This window comes from Heptranchias perlo, chromosome 29 (assembly GCF_035084215.1).
Source record: "Heptranchias perlo isolate sHepPer1 chromosome 29, sHepPer1.hap1, whole genome shotgun sequence".
NCBI classification, from domain to species: Eukaryota; Metazoa; Chordata; class Chondrichthyes; order Hexanchiformes; family Hexanchidae; genus Heptranchias; species Heptranchias perlo.
Window position 1 is genome coordinate 10,592,550 of NC_090353.1, and position 19,215 is coordinate 10,611,764.

The 19,215-nt window shown below is 44.3% G+C and overlaps 1 protein-coding gene across 3 annotated transcripts in view; it reads left to right on the top strand.

Annotated features, from left to right (window-relative positions):
- kdm4b (lysine (K)-specific demethylase 4B) overlaps positions 1-19,215 on the top strand; it is a 433,937-nt gene that overhangs the window by 37,067 nt on the left and 377,655 nt on the right. The gene's annotated exons all lie outside the window — the stretch shown is intronic.

Sequence of the window (19,215 nt, forward strand, 5' to 3'; positions counted from 1 at the left end):
TAAGTTTTTTTTGTGCCAATTTTTCTCCTTTTTCTCCCCCCCCCCCCCCCCCCCCATCTCCTCTCAAAGGTGTGCATTCCCTTTGAGGTATGGTTCTGCAGTGCCTTCCAGTATCTCAGCTAAAAGTTATGACTCTGGATGGTGAGTGTCAGCAAGCTATTCAATGGAGGGGGAGTGGGTGGAGGTTATGGAAGGAGAGGGGATGGAGATCAAAGCAGAATCTGACCTTGTGCAAGCTTTCCAGCAGTGGTCACTAGATAGCAGGTTGGGAGCTTATTTTCTCTCCATAGCCCAGAGGCACTGAAAGTGATTGTAAAGTCCTTACTGTCAAACTGACCGACACAGCTAACTCAGACTGGGAATTGAACTTGGGACCTTCTGATTGTGTGACTTAATTACATACCTTTACCAACCAAGCCCTCATGAGAGCAATAAAGTGTTCCTATTATTGCAAGACTATGGCAGTGTGTGTTTAGTATAAACTTTGACAGCTGACCTTGTCAGTAAATAGAAACTTGTTTGTACCATAGTTATGATAGCCTCATTTAATAAGAAATGGATGTTTGAGTGGATTTATTCATTTTCTTGTGGGCCACCTTTTATAAGATGGTAAATAGGGAATAAATGACTGCTGCTGTTCTCATGTAGCAGTTTTCTCCTCCTTCTTTACTAGTAGAAGAAATCCTAGTTGAAGACCAAAAGAAGAGTTCATAAATAATGATCAGTGCATAAGCACATGTATGTTGTGCTTCCGTGTGTAATGAATTTGTTGTTTAGAAATACTGTTGTTACCAAAACAGTGGATGAGGTAAGGGATGCACATTGAGAAGGTGGAAGGAGTGTTCATTGTACAAGTATGCTATATTCAGAGTTGGGGCTAGCCCCTGAATTGATACAACACTCCAGACCTAGAGCTGAAACAAAAGCAAAATACTGTGGATCCTGGAAATCTGAAATAAAAACAGAAAATGCTGGAAACACTCAGCATGTCAGGCAGCATCTAAGGCTAAGGTGGGTTCTGATCGCACAAAAGGTGGAATTTGTGTCATTTTAAAGTATGAGATTCTTGAATCTATGTATGAATCTGACTGACTTCCTTTTTGTACAATGTATGAGTGAGGAAAGGGAGATTTAAAAGGGTACTGGGTAACCAAATGTACTTTATCCAGACTAAGTGCTTAAGACAAGCATGTTCACCACCTTGTACAACAAACTTGAACTTTGAAAGCAAAGGATGGTCAGTTGCTGTTTGATTTTTTTTAGATGAAATGTTGCTATTCAGATTCTAGGAGTGGAGAGAAATGCTTAACAGGGCATTACATCCAGAAGGAGTATATCAGGATTCATTTTAAAGCAGTGGGTTCTAAAGTGATTCGGTTACCCATTTAGATTGTAAGAAGGATTTCTAACAACACTAGTCCCATTTCGTAGTATTGAATAACCAAGGTAAGGGAGATTATCAGGAAGGTAGATGGATGACATTGGGGACTGGACTGACTAGATCCGTTTCAACTTCGGGGGACAGAAGGGAAACAACTAGATAGAATGGGAAAAAATTGCAATTGCCTATCCTCGGTGCTCATAGCACTAATAGAATCTAGCGTATGGGTAGAAGGAAATATATTTGTATGTTGCAGTGCATGCCAAGTCATGGTAATCCTTTTAATATTTGTGAAGACTGCAAACACGCAGTGTCTTGGCCAGTAGGTGTGGCTGTGACTGAGGCAGACAGCAATATTTCATAACTTTTGGAGGCTATATCATATATTCATGTGTAAACTCACATTAAATGTTACTAAAACATGAAAAGTCAATACTGTTAACATTCCCTGTGATGGAAATGAGCCATGGCTGCTGTGCCACAGGGAATAGACATCGGTGATCAAGACGTGGTTGGCAGCCACAAGTGTCTGTTACTCGGTGGGTGTTCCCATCAGACCTCTCAGCTCATTCTCTTCCCCAGTGCCTGGGGGGAATAAAATCCCATGACTCTTATGTTTTGGCAGAGTACATTTTACCAGCTGGAATAATTGGGTGTTTTCATATTTCCAGATAATACATAGTCATACACATATAGCACAAAATGTCTTCAGGAAAATTCACATTCGTAACTGGGCTGAGATACATTTGATATCGAAGATTGTGTTCGGAAGATATGCTGTTTTATATTACCTCTATCCTTTTCACACTTTATTTCTTAGCCATTATTGCTTTTTAAGAAGCAATGATCATGTGCAAAATTTGAGTTTTTTTCACCAATATTATAAGTGTGTTGCTACTTTGCAGTGCTGTATCTGACCAATTTTTGTCTCCATCATAGTTGCCTCTATCACTTATGTCTAACCCTGTTGGCAGCGGGGTTCTTTTCTAGCATAGGCATTGTTAAATAGTGTTACTATTTCATATTGTAGTAATATTTTCAGTAGAGTGATCTCAAATTAAATATGAAGGGAACTGCTCCTTAAAAGTAATGAAATTATTATTATTTTCAATTTTGGAGACATCTTTACAGGGTGCGATAGTATAGTGAATGCTTGTGGTTTTTTGAAATCTAGAGGATCGTCTAGCCATGTGTTATAACATATTACACAGAGCTGATTTGGGGCAGTCATTGTGGGTAATTCAAGTAAACTAAACATAAAAGATTACATTTTGTAATTCAGATTGCACTGTTCAAGTTCTTCCTTTAGAAGCAGGTACTTTTTTAAATGACTTAGAACTGATACCAGAAATTGAAAATGCATAAATTACCAGATAATATAAAACCATAAAAATGGGGCAACTAGCACCCTCTACTTTGAGGAACTATAAGAGATTAAATGGCACATCCTTTCATAGACTATGAAAACTTAATAGTTACAGAGAAATAACAGGAATCTTACAAATTGACATATGTGGAATCTAACCCACCCCCTCTCTTTGGGGGAGAAATCACACATGCTACTGATGTACAAGCCTTCACATGAAAAATATTGAAAGATAACTGGTCCATGATAATATCATTGACAAAGACTTCAATAATACAGTTTCAAAATTCGTTCCGAGAAATGATGAGGGGAAAAAAACCCAGAACGAATATCAAGTTATCTGAAGATTTTAGACAAGGAGGATCCAAGATTTTTGTCTTCCTCCATCTACATATTTCCTCTTGGTGGTGGCATCATGCATAAACGTAGGGTTAGCTTCCGTATGTATACTTATGACACCCTGCTCTACCTTTCCACCACTTCCCTTGACCCCATAGCCATCTCCTGTGATGTCAATTTACCTGTCTCACATTGTCCAGAATTTGCAACAATTTAACATTCAGTGGACCAAAGCCATATTTTTCGGCTTCCACCAAGAACTCCACACCCTAACTGTTGACTCAATCCTTCTCCTTTGCTACTTATTCAGGCGTAACTGGATTGCATGAAACTTCTGCATTCTGTTTGACTCAGAGTTGAGCTTCAAATCCCATATCCTAATCGTTCTCGAGACAGCTTATTTCGACCTCCACATTGCTTACTCTGCCCCAACTTGACATCCCCTGCTGTTGAAACCTGTATCCATATCTTTGTCACTTGTAAACTTGACTTCTCCAACACTCTCCTTCCCAATGTCTTGATCACCTCCCTCATCAACTCCAAGTTGTCCAAGATTCAGCTGCTCACATCTTGTTCCACATCCTTGCTGACCTACATTGGCTTTCTAGCCCCCAATAGATTGAAATGAAAAATGCCTTACCGACTCATATCTCCAAACCTCCTTCAACCTTGCCGCCCCTCCTATATCCTCCAGTCCTCTGACTCTGGTCTCCCGTACTACTCTTCCCCTCTCCAAGATAAGAAGGGATCGATCTCGCTAATAAGGGTATACTACAGACCACCTAATAGTGGAAAGGAGGTGGTGGAAGAAATATGTAAGCAAATATGTGAAATGAGTAAAGGACATGGTATAATAATCATAGATTTTAACTACTCCAAAATGGGTACGGTAGCATAGTGGTTATGTTACTGGACTAGTAATTCAGAGGCCTGAACTAAAATCCGGAGTCATGAATTCAAATCCGGCCACGGCAGCTGGCGAATTTAAATTCAATTAATTAATTAAATTCAATTAATTAAATAAAAAAAAATCTGGAATTAAAATACTAGTATCAGTAATGGTGACCATGAAACTACCGGATTGTCGTAAAAACCCATCTGGTTCACTAATGTCCTTTAGGGAAGGAAACCTGCCGTCCTTACCCGGACTGGCCTATATGTGACTCCAGACCCACAGCAATGTGGTTGATTCTTAATTGCCCTCTGAAATGGCCTAGCAAGCCACTCAGTTGTAAAATCTCGCTACGAAAAGTCATAATAAAAATAAAACTGGATGGACCACCCAGCATCAGACCACTAGGCACCGGACACGACAAAGGCAAACCAAGCTCAGCTGATCCTGCAAAGTCCTCCTTACTAACATCTGGGGACTTGTGCCAAAATTGGGAGAGCTGTCCCACAGACTAGTCAAGCAACAGCCTGACATAGCCATACTCACAGAATCATACCTTTCAGCCAACGTCCCAGACTCTTCCATCACCATCCCTGGGTATTTCCTGTCCCACTGGCAGGACAGACCCACCAGAGGTGGCAGTACATTGATATACAGTCAGGAGGGAGTGGCCCTGGGAGTCCTCAACATTGACTCTGGACCCCATGAAATCTCATGGCATCAGGTCAAACATGGGCATCCATGAGGCATTGTGGGCCATCAGCAGCAGCAGAATTGTATTCCAGCACAATCTGTAACCTCATGGCCCAGCATATTCCTCACTCTATCATTACCAACAAGGCAGGAGATCAACCCTGGTTCAATGAGGAGTGTAGAAGAGCATGCCAGGAGCAGCACCAGGCGTACCTAAAAATGAGGTGCCAACCTGGTGAAGCTACAACTTAGGACTACATGCGTGTTAAACAGCAGAAGCAACATGCTATAGACAGAGCTAAGCGATTCCACAACCAATGGATCAGATCAAAGCTCTGCAGTCCTGCCACATCCAGTCGTGAATGGTGGTGGACAATTAAACAACTAACGGGAGGAGGAGGCTCTGCAAACATCCCCATCCTCAATGATGGCGGAGTCCAGCACGTGAGTGCAAAAGACAAGGCTGAAGCGTTTGCAACCATCTTCAGCCAGAAGTGCCGAGTGGATGATCCATCTCGGCCTCCTCCCGATATCCCCACCATCGCAGAAGCCAGTATTCAGCCAATTCGATTCACCCCACGTGATATCAAGAAACGGCTGAGTGCACTGGATACAGCAAAGGCTATGGGCCCCGACAACATCCCAGCTGTAGTGCTGAAGTCTTGTGCTCCAGAACTAGCTGCGCCTCTAGTCAAGCTGTTCCAGTACAGCTACAACACTGGCATTTACCCGACAATGTGGAAAATTGCCCACGTTTGTCCTGTCCACAAAAAGCAGGACAAATCCAAGCCGGCCAATTACCGCCCCATCAGCCTACTCTCAATCATCAGCAAAGTGATGGAAGGTGTCGTCGACAGTGCTATCAAGCGGCACTTACTCACCAATAACCTGCTCACCGATGCTCAGTTTGGATTCCGTCAGGACCACTCGGCTCCAGACCTCATTACAGCCTTGGTCCAAACATGGACAAAAGAGCTGAATTCCAGAGGTGAGGTGAGAGTGACTGCCCTTGACATCAAGGCAGCATTTGACCAAGTGTGGCACCAAGGAGCCCGAGTAAAATTGAAGTCAATGGGAATCAGGGGGAAAACTCTCCAGTGGCTGGAGTCATACAAAGAAGCAAAGGAAGATTGTAGTGTTTGTTGGAGGCCAATCATCTCAGCCCCAGGACATTGCTGCAGGAGTTCCTCAAGGCAGTGTCCTAGGCCCAACCATCTTCAGCTGCTTCATCAATGACCTTCCCTCCATCATAAGGTCAGAAATGGGGATGTTCGCTGATGATTGCACAGTGTTCAGTTCCATTCGCAACCCCTCAAATAATGAAGCAGTCCGAGCCCGCATGCAGCAAGACCTGGATAACATCCAGGCTTGAGCTCATAAGTGGCAAGTAACATTCGTGCCAAACAAGTGCCAGGCAATGACCATCTCCAACAAGAGAGAGTCTAACCACCTCCCCATGACATTCAACGGCATTACCATCGCCAAATCCCCCACCATCAACATCCTGGGGGTCACCATTGACCAGAAACTTAACTGGACCAGCCATATAAATACTGTGGCTACGAGAGCAGGTCAGAGGCTGGGTATCCTGCGGCGAGTGACTCACCTCCTGACTCCCCAAAGCCTTTCCCCCATCTACAAGGCACAAGTCAGGAGTGTGATGGAATACTCTCCACTTGCTTGGATGAGTGCAGCTCCAACAACAGTCAAGAAGCTCGACACCATCCAAGATAAAGCAGCCCGCTTGATTGGCACCCCATCCACCACCCTAAACATTCACTCCCTTCACCACCGGCGCACTGTGGCTGCAGTGTGTACCATCCACAGGATGCACTGCAGCAACTCGCCAAGGCTTCTTCGACAGCACCTCCCAAACCCGCGACCTCTACCACGTAGAAGGACAAGAGCAGCAGGCACATGGGAACAACACCACCTGCACGTTCCCCTCCAAGTCACACACCATCCCGACTTGGAAATATATCACTGTTCCTTCATCGTCGCTGGGTCAAAATCCTGGAGCTCCCTTCCAAACAGCACTGTGGGAGAACCTTCACCACACGGACTGCAGCGGTTCAAGAAGGCGGCTCACCACCACCTTCTCAGGGGCAATTAGGGATGGGCAATAAATGCTGGCCTCGCCAGCGACGCCCACATCCCATGAACGAATTTTTTAAAAAAACAAATGTTTTCCAGATATCAGGCGCGAGAAATATAAAGAATATCTTTTTATTGCTGCTGGCTGTCACTTGATGTATGTATTTTGTATAAAGGTCTGACAACCAAAACATTTGGAAATCATGACATCTATTATACCTAGACAACTCACTGATGCTATCCACCCATGTGTGTTTTTATTTTTTAAAAAGAAGCTCTGAACACCAAGCTCTACCCTAGCAGTACCATCACATTTCCTCCCACAACTCGAGTTGGGTACAGTTGAAACATTAAACCCTTTTCAAAAAGAAAAGCTTACATGCTAGATAATTTTTATAGCATATTTTGTGGAGTTGGTAGGTAATTTTCTGACTAGCAAATAACCAGCAGTAAGCTACTCATTACTTCTCGAAGCCATCCAAACTGTAGCAGTACTTGTGACTGAAAAGCAATATCATCTTTAAATCATCTTTAGGGTCATTAGGAGAACAATTACCAGATATTTTATGTTAACAGTTCTGGATTACCAAGGGCTCATTGGACAGATCCACTGTAAAGAAAAATGAATCACTTATCTACCAATATCCGTGCCTCCGAATAGCGTCCGTAGCCCTGGTCTGTCACACAGTCAGTGTCTGTCAGATAAGAAAGAAAATTCTAATTGGCTCAAAATAATAAAGCAACAAATCACCTGCTAACTGAATAATGTTGATTGCCTACAATATGATTACACAGGTATCATAGCTACCAATGAGTAACTACTAAGCACAAAACAGACAACAAAGTTGCTCAAAACATTTTTTTCAAACTGATTTTCAGCAGTCATCTTGGTTTTAGTCTAGGATGCCTATCTAAAAATTACATTTATATGGGATAAACACACATTATGCATGACAACATTATTAACCATACCCATACAGTTGCTGCTGCTGTGTTGGAAATTTGTGCAAGGATTCCCTCCAGAGGCTTGTCATTTCAGGGGCCAAAGAGGTCTGATTTGTTCCTACAGCTGTACATTCAGGGAAGCTCCAGGAAGAGACTCAGCCAGTAGACCACAATTGTCACTCTGCAAGCGGAGATATTGGAGAATTTAATTTATATTATTCATCTTTCTATTGATGTAAAGATCATCTGAGTCATTTAACTAACTCCTGTTTTTCATTTATGTAAGTTACTGATCATTCACTGACACTTTTTCTTCCCTTCTGTATCCCCTTTGTTCTGATTCTATTAAACTGCTTGTTCGTCTTACGTTTTCAGTTCCGATGAAGGGTTCCATGCCTGAAACAGTACCTGTTCTCTTCTCTCCATAGATGCTGACTGACTTGTGTAGTTCTAGCATTTTCTGTTTTTGTTTGATTTCCAGAATTTGCAGTTTTTTGCTTTTTAACAGGAAAGAGATCCATGAGTCTTCCATTTGCTGAATTCCCACTTCACCCAACTGCTTTGTTCTCTGTGATAGCCTTGACTCAGTGATAGCACTCTTGTCTGAGTCAGAAGGACGTGGGTCCAAGCCTCACTCCAGAAACTTGAGCCCATTAACTAGGCTGACTCTTCAGTGCGGTACCAAGGGAGTTCTGCACTGTTGAAGCTCCTGTGCCGTCTTTTGGTTTAGACTTTAAAGTCGGGGACCTATCTGCCCCCTCAAGCGAATATAAAAGATGGCAGTATCCCTCAAGCAACATCACTTTAAAAAAAACAGATTATCTGGTCATTTATCTCATTGCTGTTTGTAGGACCACACGCTGTGCAAATAGTCTGCTGCGTTTCTCTACGTACCAACAATGACATTCTTTTGGTCTTTATGGCTTAATTAAACCTGCATTTAGCAACTGAGACATCAGTGGTTTACTGCAGTGCTGAGTCTCCACTTCTAGTAGTAACAAGTAAAATAGGTGTATTTTGCACACAAAAAAACTACTGTTGCAGAGGAGTGTTAGTGTCAGAGTACACTGAGCAGCAGAGATAAGTCGTGGATGAGTTTTTAAAACATTTATTTCAAAATATATGTATTTCATTAAATTTAAGATACACATAGTTCAATGTAAATACACAATTACAATTCAAAAAATATATACAGATTGTACACACTCAGATCCTATCATTACAGTTCAAAACTACATATTTTCTAATACATGCTGTACAATACAAGGATAATGGTTTGTTTTTATATTTCAAAATATGCTTTATTTCATAAAATTTAAAGTTCCCTCAATTCCAAGGCGATGCAATTCAAAACAATACAACAGGGATTGTACACAATATGATTCCAATATTACAATTTAAAACACAGTACATATATCAATGATTTGGACTTAAATGTAGGGGGCACAATTAAGAAATTTGCAGATGATACAAAAGTTGGTCGTGTGGTTGATAGTGAGGAAGGCAGCTGTGGTCTGCAGGAAGATGTCAATGGACTGGTCAGGTGGACTGAGAAGTGGCAAATGGGATACTTTCCTTTATTAGCCAAGGCATAGAATATAAGAGCAGGGAGGTTATGCTAGAACTGTATAAGACACTAGTTAGGCCACAGCTAAAGTACTGTATGCAGTTCTGGTCATGACATTACAGGATAGATGTGATTGCACTAGAGAGGGTACGGAGGAGATTTACAAGGATGTTGCGAAGACTGGAAAATTTTAGCTATGAGGAAAGATTGGATAGGCTGGGGTTGTTTTCTTTAGAACAGAGGATGCTGAGGGGAGATTTAATTGAGGTGTATAAAATTATGAGGGGCCTAGTTGGAGTGGATAGGAAGGACCTATTTCCCTTAGCAGAGAGGTCAAAAACCAGGGGGCATAGATTTAAAGTGATTGGTAGAAGGATTAGAGGGGAGTTGAGGAGAATTTTTTTTCACCGGGGGTGATGGGGGGGCCTGAAAGGGTGATAGAGGCAGAAACCCTAATCGCATTTAAAGGTTACTTGGATATGCACTTGAAGTGCTGTAGTCTACACGGCTATGGACTAAGAGCTGGAAAGAGGGATTAGGCTTGAAAGCTCATTATCAGCTGGCACAGACACGATGGGCCAAATGGCCTCCTTCTGTGCTGTACATTCAATGATTGTGATATTTTATACATGCTGCATAATACAAGGTAAGATGGCCTTACACCGTTGCCTTTCCCCTTAGAGCCTTCGCGTAGGCCGCACCTCGCTTCATTGCATTCCGCAGCACATACCCCTGGACTTTGGAGTGTGCCAGTCATCAACACTTGGTCGTGGACAGCCCCTTCAGCTGGAAGACCAACAGGTTTCGGGTGGACCATAGGGCTTCCTTAACCGAGTTGATGGTCTTCCAGCAGCAGTTGATATCTGTCTCGGTGTGTGTCCCGGGAAATATTCCGTAGAGCACAGCGTTCTGTGTTACCGAGCTGTTGGGGATGAACCGGGACAGATACCAACCCGTCTCTCTCCACACCTTCTGTGCGAAGGGGCAGTCCATCAGGAAGTGGACGGTCTTGTCCCCGCTGCAGCCATGAGAGCAGCTCACAGTGGCGTTGAGATTCTGTGTGTGTTGGAAGGACCGCACTGGGAGGGCCCTTCTCACTACCATCCAGGCTATATCCTGGTGCCTATTGGTTAGTTCTGGCAACGAGATGTTCTGTCAAATGGCATCGACTGGTTGGGGAATTGCCTGATCGGATCCATCCTTCTTTCTTTGCAGGACTCTCAGAATATTTAGTGTCGACCACTGTCTGACGGCCTTGTGGTCGAAAGGATTCCTGCTCGGGAATTTTTCCACCTGGGACAGGTTTGGGGGTAGGGGGCAGGAGGATCAGGAGGAGGATCAGGATCCAGATCCATCTGGACAGGACGTCCTGCATCTGCTCGGCCAGCATAGCCAGACCCAGTCGTCTCAGTGTGATGGACAGGTAGAAACTCAGCACGTAGTAACACTTGGTGTTTGCGTACTGGAGCTCTACACACGTCCTGTGGCAGCCACACACACTAAGGTGGCCATCAGGATGTCTTGTGTAGAGCATTCGGATCCAATTGTGGATTCCCTCCCCGAAACCCATTTTGGAGAGCATGTCTATCATGTATGTGTGGAACATTCTGTCAAAGGCCTTCTCCTGGTCCATGCTGATGAGGCAGGTGTTCACACCCCTGTCCTGCACGTTGGCGATCGTATCCCTTAGCAGCACAAGGCTATCAGAGATCTTCCTGCCGGGTATAGTACAGGTCTGATCCGGGTGGATCAGCTGTTCCAGAGCCTGTGGCGATGGCTTAGACAGAATCTCGTAGTCGACATTTAGCAAGGAAGTGGGACGCCAATTTTGGATTTCTTCCCCCTCCCCCTTCTGCTTGTAGATGAGGGTGATGATGCCTTTCCTCATGGACTCTGACGTGTTGTCTGCCAGAAGCATACCCCCGTACACTCCCAGAAGGTCTAGGCCTATCCAGTCCCACAGAGCAGAGTACAACTCGACCGATAAGCCATCGTTCCGAGAGTTCTACTCTGCTCAAAAGACCGGACGGCGTTTGTCAGCTCATCCAAGGTCAGTGGCCGATCCATGCTCTCGCACTCGCTGTCCTCTAAGACTTCTGTGATAGAGGTCAGGAAGGACTGGGAGGCCGTGCTGTCTGAGGGCTTCACATCATATAGTCCGGCATGAAAGGATTTGCTGATCCTCAGTATGTCAGCCTGCGAGGACGTCAGCAAGCTGCTTTCCTCTTTCAGGCTGCTGATCAGAGGTCTCTCTGTGCAGCTTCTGGAAGAAGAAGCACGAGCACTTCCCGCCCTGCTCCGTGGACTCTGGACCGGAAGATGATCTTTGAGGCCTCTGAGGCGAATCGCAAGGCTTGCTCGCCCGTCACCTCTGAGTTCCTCCCTGACATCGATCCCCCATTGACTGCAGCTGGAGCATATCCTGCATGCTTTTCTGGAGTTGTGACACTTCCCTCTGTGTCTCGCTTTCTGAACACCTTTTGAGGATGAAGAACCTCTTGATGTTGGTCTTGATCGCTTCCCACCAGTGCACCGTGGAGTTGAAGAGAGGTTTCACGGTTCTCCAACCGGTGTAATCCCTCTTTAGTTCCTAAATGTTCTCCGGGGTCAACAGACTCATGTTCCGCTTCCATATCCCCATGCCCGCCCTTTGGTCCTCCTGCGATTGACAGTCGGCCAGTAGGGGGCAGTGGTCAGAGAAGAACACCGGCTGGACATCTGATCTGACCTTGAGCATTGGAGACCCAAAAAGGAAGTCTATCCTGGAATGGATGGACCTGGCCTGGCCTGGACCAGGTGTACCTCTGCGGTGCTCCGTCTGCAGGGTTGCTGACGACATTGCAAAGCTTTGTGTCTTTCACTGCCTCATACAGCCCAAACTCTGTGTAATAGACAATAGCCAGAATCAATATTGTAACCCAAAAAATGTACCAAGGCATTGCAAGCTAGTCAATGGACTCCCTCATAACGGTGTGTATGAGTTCCCTCTGCACCATTTGAATTTTTTGTTCCCATTTTAATGGGATGTTCCTTTTACTGGCAGTATTTTGGGTGGAGTCTGCATGGAGTCAACAAGTGATACTTTTATTTGCTTAAACTATGACCTCTAAATTTACATATTGTGTAGACACAATACTGGGAATTCATAGGGCTAGTTTTTACACCGTTATTAGTTGGATATCTGCTGGACATGTGTTACGGCTCTACCTCCCTTACAGGATGCACTGCTTTAGATGCCTTTAGTACTTTCCCAAATTGAATATTTTACTTCCCACCATAATGTTCAATTTTAGTCTTAGCACAAGCATTCACTCTATTTTAATACATATGAACATATGAATTAAGAGTAGGAGTAGGCCATTCGGCCCCTCTAGCCTACTCTGCCATTTGATAAGATAATGGCTGATCTCATTGTGACCTCAATCCTACTTTCCCATCCACCTAATATAACCTTGGACTCCCTTGTTAATCAGGAATCTATCTGACTCAGCCTTAAAAACATTCAATGACCCTGCCTCCACCGCTCTCTGGGGAAGGGAGATCTACGGAGTCACGACCCTCGGAGAAAAAATTTCTCCTCATCTCCATCTTAAATTGGAGTCCCCTTATTTTTAAACTGTGGCCTCTAGTTCTAGTCCCTCCCACAAGGGGAAACATCCCCTCAGCATCTACCACTTCTAGTTCCCTCAGGATCTTGTATGTTTCAATAAGATCATCTCTCATTCTTCTAAACTCCAGTGTATACAGGCCCAACTTGGTCAACTTTTCCTCATAAGATAACCCCCTCATCCCAGGAATCAGTTGAGTGAACCTTCTCTGAACCGCCTCGAAAGCAATTATGTCCTTTCTTAAATAAGACCAAAACTGCACAAAGTATTCTAGATGTGGTCTCACCAATATCCTGTACAACTGTAGCAAAACATCTCTACTTTTATATTCTATTCCCCTTGCAATAAATGACAACATTTGATTTGCCTTCCTAATCACTTGCTGTACCTGCATACTAACTTTTTGTGATTCATGTACTAGGACACTCAAATCCCTCTGTACCTCGGAGTTCTGCAATCTCTCTCCATTTAAATAATATACTGCTTTTCTATTCCTCCTGCAAAAGTGGACAAGTTCACATTTTCCCACATTATACTCCATCTGCCAAATTTTTGCCCACTCACTTAACCTATCTATGTCCCTTTGCAGACTCCTTATGTCCTCTTCACAACTTACTTTCCTACCTACCTTTGTGTCATCAGCAAATTTAGCAACCATACATTCGGTCCCTCCATCCAAGTCATTGATAGAGATTGTAAATAGTTGAGGCCCAAGCACTGATCCCTGTGGCACTCCACTTGTTACATCTTGCCAACCTGAAAATGACCCATTTATGCCTACTCTCCATTTCTTGTTATCTAACCAATCCTTTCTCCATGCTAATATGTTACCCCTGACACCATGAGCTCTTATTTTGTGTAGTAGCCTTTGATGTGGCACCTTGTCAAAAGTCACCATTAGAGTAAAAAAGGGCCACTATCAGGAGCTAATGTGACTGTGGGGATGCAAGTATGCAGCAGAAACTCATTTGGGAGCTATTTCAAAAGTACAGGCAATGCTGTGACATTTCACTATATAGGGGAATTAGACAATACCAAGAGTGGCAGTAATAGATATTCATTAAACCACATGTTCCACAAATGTTTTCAGGTCTTGTGGGCCAGTGCTGTAAGCATTTTATGACACTTGCAGCATATATCCAGCCCTCTGCCACTGACCTCACTGGCTGGCAGTCATTCTGGTTGCAGCTGCCCTCTTTTGCATTTGTTACTTTGTCATTTACATTTACCTTCAGATCTGCAGCTTTTCGCTTAGCTGTTCCTTAGTTGCCTGATGACAACTGAAAAACTTATCCCATGTAACTGGAAGAATGGAGCATCAGAAAGGCATGAAACTTGAACTCAAAACCAGGGAGCTGTAAAGCATGTGCCTAATTTCACTCTTGCTGTTTTGTATCCTCTTGGGAATCAATTGGCTCTTGGTAAGTGTGGATGGATGACCTTTTTTGTTGTCACTCTGTGACCAGCTGTAGAGGGTGCTGAAGTGTGACCCAAGCTTTGGTTTTGTGAAATGATGACTAGTGCTAGGTTCTAAAATATCCCAGTACATTTTCTGTAGAAATTTTGGAGTATATCTCATACGGTTTGTTCATATTCCTAGAAACTCTTGACACTGGAGAAGGTATCTGCAACTGCTTAAGTCCTGGTTTGAATTCCAGTCTTAACTGCATTAAGATAAGGTTCCATCCTTGGCCCCTCCTTTTCCCCCATTATTTGTAGGCATGGGGTCTGCTTCCGAATGTATGTGATTGACTCACACCTCTACCTCTCTGTCACCATCCTTGACTCTATGATCACCATTTTTTGGATCATTTGTTGGATTGTTTGTCTGACATCAGGTAATGGATAAGTGAGAACTTTCTCCATCTGAAGGTTTGCAACACAGAAGCCATCCTCTTTGGCTCCTGTCAGAAACTCTTTACCTTTTCCCTGACTCCATTGCCCTTCCCACCTGGGCACTAAGGCTGAACACAAATGTGTCCAGCCTTGGTGTACTGTTCAATCCTCAGCTGAGTGTCAAACCACATATGCTGCCCATCAACAAGACCGCTTGCTCCACCTCCGCAACAACATCTGCCTCCACCCTTACTTCACTCCACCACTGCAGAAACCCTTATTTATGCCTTTGTTCTCTGCATTCTTGGTTTCTCCAATAGCCTCCTGAGCTCCACTTTACATGAAATCAAACTTTTGCATGTATTTTGTCTCACTTATCACCTCTGTCGTCGCTGACCTCTGCTGATTTTCTGTTCCCAATGTATTGAATTCAAAGTGTGCGTTTACAAATCCCTCCACAATCTCACCCCAAGCTACCTTTTATAACTTTCTCCAGCTTGTATCCTTCAATCTTCTGACTGAGATCCTTTCCATTCCCTGCTCCATCAACGTTGGCATAGCCTTTAGCTGTCTCGACTACTTTTGGTACTACTTCTCTAAACCACTCTGCCATGCTATTTCTCATCTCTCTTTCAAAAGCCTTTTGAAAAACTACCTCTTTGACTGCTTTGTTAACTCCCTTATCTCTCATTGCTTGTGAAGTGCCTAGGGGTGCTTACCACATTAAATGTACTGTATTAAGGGAAGCTGTTGTTACGCATGGGATTCATGAAGGTATTTTATTATCTGAATGTCCAGAAGAGGGAAACATCAGGATTGGAGAGTCTGTTTTCTATTACTCCAGCATGCTTTCTGCAGGCTGACAGCTAACTGGCATTTATTGTGTCTGCACGCTGGATTGGCCTAGCCTGCAGTTTGAGGACACAGCATAGTATGAATTGAGGGGCTGGGGTGGGGAAAAGAATCCCAAAATCAAAGGCTTGTACATTTTGTGTATGCTTTATACTGTATCCTGTATAGGTGTCAGCCTTGGCTCAGTTGTAGCACTCTTATCTGAGTTAGAAGGTTGTTGGCTGAAGTCCCACTCCAGACCCTTGAACACATAACCAAGGCTGACACTTCAATGCAGTACTGAGGGAGTACTGGCAGAGGTGCTGTCTTTTGGATGAGTCGATAAACCGAGGCCTTGTCTGCCCCCTCAGGTGGATGTAAAAGATCCCATGAAACTATTCCAAGATGAGCAGGGGAGTTCTCCTGGTGTCCGGGCCAATATTTATCTCTCAACCAATATCACTTTAAAAACAGATTGATTGTTATCTCATTGCTGTTTGTGGGACCTTGCTGTGTGCAAATTGGCTGCCATGTTCCCAACATTTCAACAGTGACTACCCTTCAAAGGTACTTAATTAGGCTGTAAAGCTCTTTGGGATGTCCTGGGGTTTGAAAGGCGCTATATAATGCAGGTTTGTTCTTTGCTTTCTTTTACACTTGGTATTACCTCAACAGTAACTTTTTTATACTGTACCCTTACGGTTACTTTATATTGTATGTTTGTGGTTCCTTTGTACTGTACCCTTATTGTTAGACATGTTCTTTGAATTGTGCCAGAACCATTTTTTCTGTGGTCAAAAATTTTCCTTTTGTTAGTGGTTTGCTAATGGAGCTTAACTATATAAAATGAGATCTTTGTTTTGTAACTGAGTCTCACTCTTAAGTTCCAGATAGTGTTCACTTGAAGTTTTACATCCAGACGTGACTAGTTTAATGCTGCCCTGGCTGGCCTCCCATTTTCCATAAACTTCAGCTCATCCAAAACTCTGATGTCCAAATCCTATCCTGCACCAGGTCCCCCTCACTCATCATCCCAGTTCTTGCAGACCTATTTTGGGCCTGGTCCCCTAATGTCTCCAATTTAAAATTCTCATCTTCATGTTTGAATCCCTTCATGGCTTCGCCCCTCCCTATCTCTGCAACTTCCTCAGGCCTAACAACCTTCCTCAGAATTCTTGTGCAGCCCCTACTCCTTCAGCTGTTTAGGTCCTATCCTCTGGAATTTCCTCCCTTCACTGCTCTGCATTTCCAGTTCTCCTCCTTTAGGACCCTCCATAAAACCCACCTTTTTGACTAATCTTTTTGTTACCTGTCCTAATGTTTCCACCTTTGGCTTGGCGTTCATGTTTGTCTGATTACACTTCTGTGAAGCACCGTGGGACCTTTCTTACATTTAAAAAGCACTGAATAAATGAAAGTTGTTGTAATTTTCTTAAGTCATTGGTTTTAGACTTGTACCAATTTTAGCCATGTTTGAACTCTTTCCAAAGTTTCTGTCATCAGTAAGTACTATGTTGGAAACTAAGCTCACTATTCCCAAGCGTGCCTCAATAAACCAGTGTATTATGGAGCATTCCCTCCTTGGCTAAAACAAATGAAAATGTGCGACAATTTCTTTTGGTTTGGGAAAGCAGCACAAAAAGTTGGGGATGAACACTACTGTAAAAGTAAAATATAACATCACTGTTTATTTAAAAAATAACTTCTATTTGTGGCTACAGATTAGTTTTACTGTACTTCCATTTCTATACAGGTTCAAAAATAGAGTATAACCTGGTTAAACTGATTTCCTGTAACGTTTTAATTGACAGAATTCAGTTTGCGCAACTATTTTTAAAACACCCGTTTGCATCACTAACAAGTTGTGAGTTAATCAGCTGAAAGTATTTGGTTGCGAAAGCCCAGAACGGTCACTCTGAAACCTTCCAGCAGTGGAGCAAAAGGCACAAAAGTAATTTCAGTGAAGTCTCCTGCAGAAATGTTTCTTTTCCCCACCCCCCCCACCCTGTTTTTGTCCCCTGTTTTCTTGAAGGCTTTGCTGGAGTATGGCAACTCTCCAGTACTATTCTACATTTGTGAGTCCACACAGAGTGTTGGCAGGGTATTTGACTGTGGAGAGCATCATAGCACATCCTGATTCTGCTCTTACCTGAGGTCCACATGCCTGCATCTGTCAGCAGGGGTCACTCCAAATAGAAGGAGGAATACTAGCTGGTTTCTCCCACTCACCAAAAAGATCCAGGGGCACTTAGGTAATCTGTAGGTGTCAGTTGTAGCTCAGTGGTAGCTCTCTCACCTGAGTCAGAAGTTTGTGAGTTCGAGCTCCAATCCAGGACTAGGTTGCTAATTCGGTGCAGTACTGAGGAAGTTCTGCATAGTTGGATATCTGATGTCGCACCGAGTTACCATCTGACCTCTCAGGTGGACATAAATGATCCCACACCACTTTTCAAAGAACAGGAGGGGAACTCTCCCAGATAAATGTGTCCTGGCCAACATTTACCCCTCAACCAACACCACTAAAACAGATTATGTGGCCATTTATCTCAATGCTGTTTGTTGGATCTAGCTGTGCGTAAATAGGCTGCCATGTTTCCCTATGTTATAACAGTGACCATACTTCAAAAAGTAATTCATTGACTATGAAGTGCTTTGAGTCATACTGATGTCATGAAAGGCGCTATATAATGCATTTATATCCCCCTTTCTCTCGCTAGCTCGCCTCCTTTCTGCTCCCCCCCCCCCCCCCCCACTCTCGCTCGCCTCCTTTCTGCTCCCCCCTCCCCCCCACTCTCGCTCGCCTCCTTTCTGCTCCCCCCCCCCCCCCCCACTCTCGCTCGCCTCCTTTCTGCTCCCCCCCCCCCCCACTCTCGCTCGCCTCCTTTCTGCTCTTCCCCCCAACCCCCCCACTCTCGCTCGCCTCCTTTCTTCTCTTCTCTTCCCCCCCCCCCACTCTCGCTCGCCTCCTACTTCACCCCCACCTCCCCCACTCTCGCTTGCCTCCTTCTCTCTTTCCCCCCCCCCCCCCCCACTCTCGCTCGCCTCCTTTCTTCTCTTCCCCCCCCCCCCCACTCCCCCCCACTCTCGCTCGCCTCCTTTCTTCTCTTCCCCCCCCCCCCCCCCACTCTCGCTCGCCTCCTTTCTTCTCTTCTTCCCCCCCCCCCCCCTCCCAACTCTCGCTCGCCTCCTTTCTTCTCTTCTCTTCCCCCCCCCCCCCCCCCCACTCTCGCTCGCCTCCTTTCTTCTCTTTCTCTCTCCCCCCCCCCCCACTCTCGCTCGCCTCCTTTCTTCTCCCCCCCCCCCCCCCCCCCCCCCCATGATTTTCTGTATTTTCTTTTTGTCGTGTGGTCACTGCTTTTTATTGCCCTCCTTTATGCTTCAGAATTGCATTGCAGAGGTCTGAAAGACATTTTCGGTGGCACGCCCGGTGACATTGTGAACGAGGGAGTGCTCGTCATGCATAATGTCACTGGAGCAGAACGGCCAGTGGTAGGAATTCCACCCAAAATGTGTGCACTTGAAATCTCTCAGCTCTAAAATAATTTGGACTAATGAGAGGCAGTGGTAATGATGAGTATTCACAAGTTTCCTTTATAACATGTAGGATTGATATAATTCAGTAAAAATATATTTCACTTTCAATATCAAAATGACAGCAAAGCT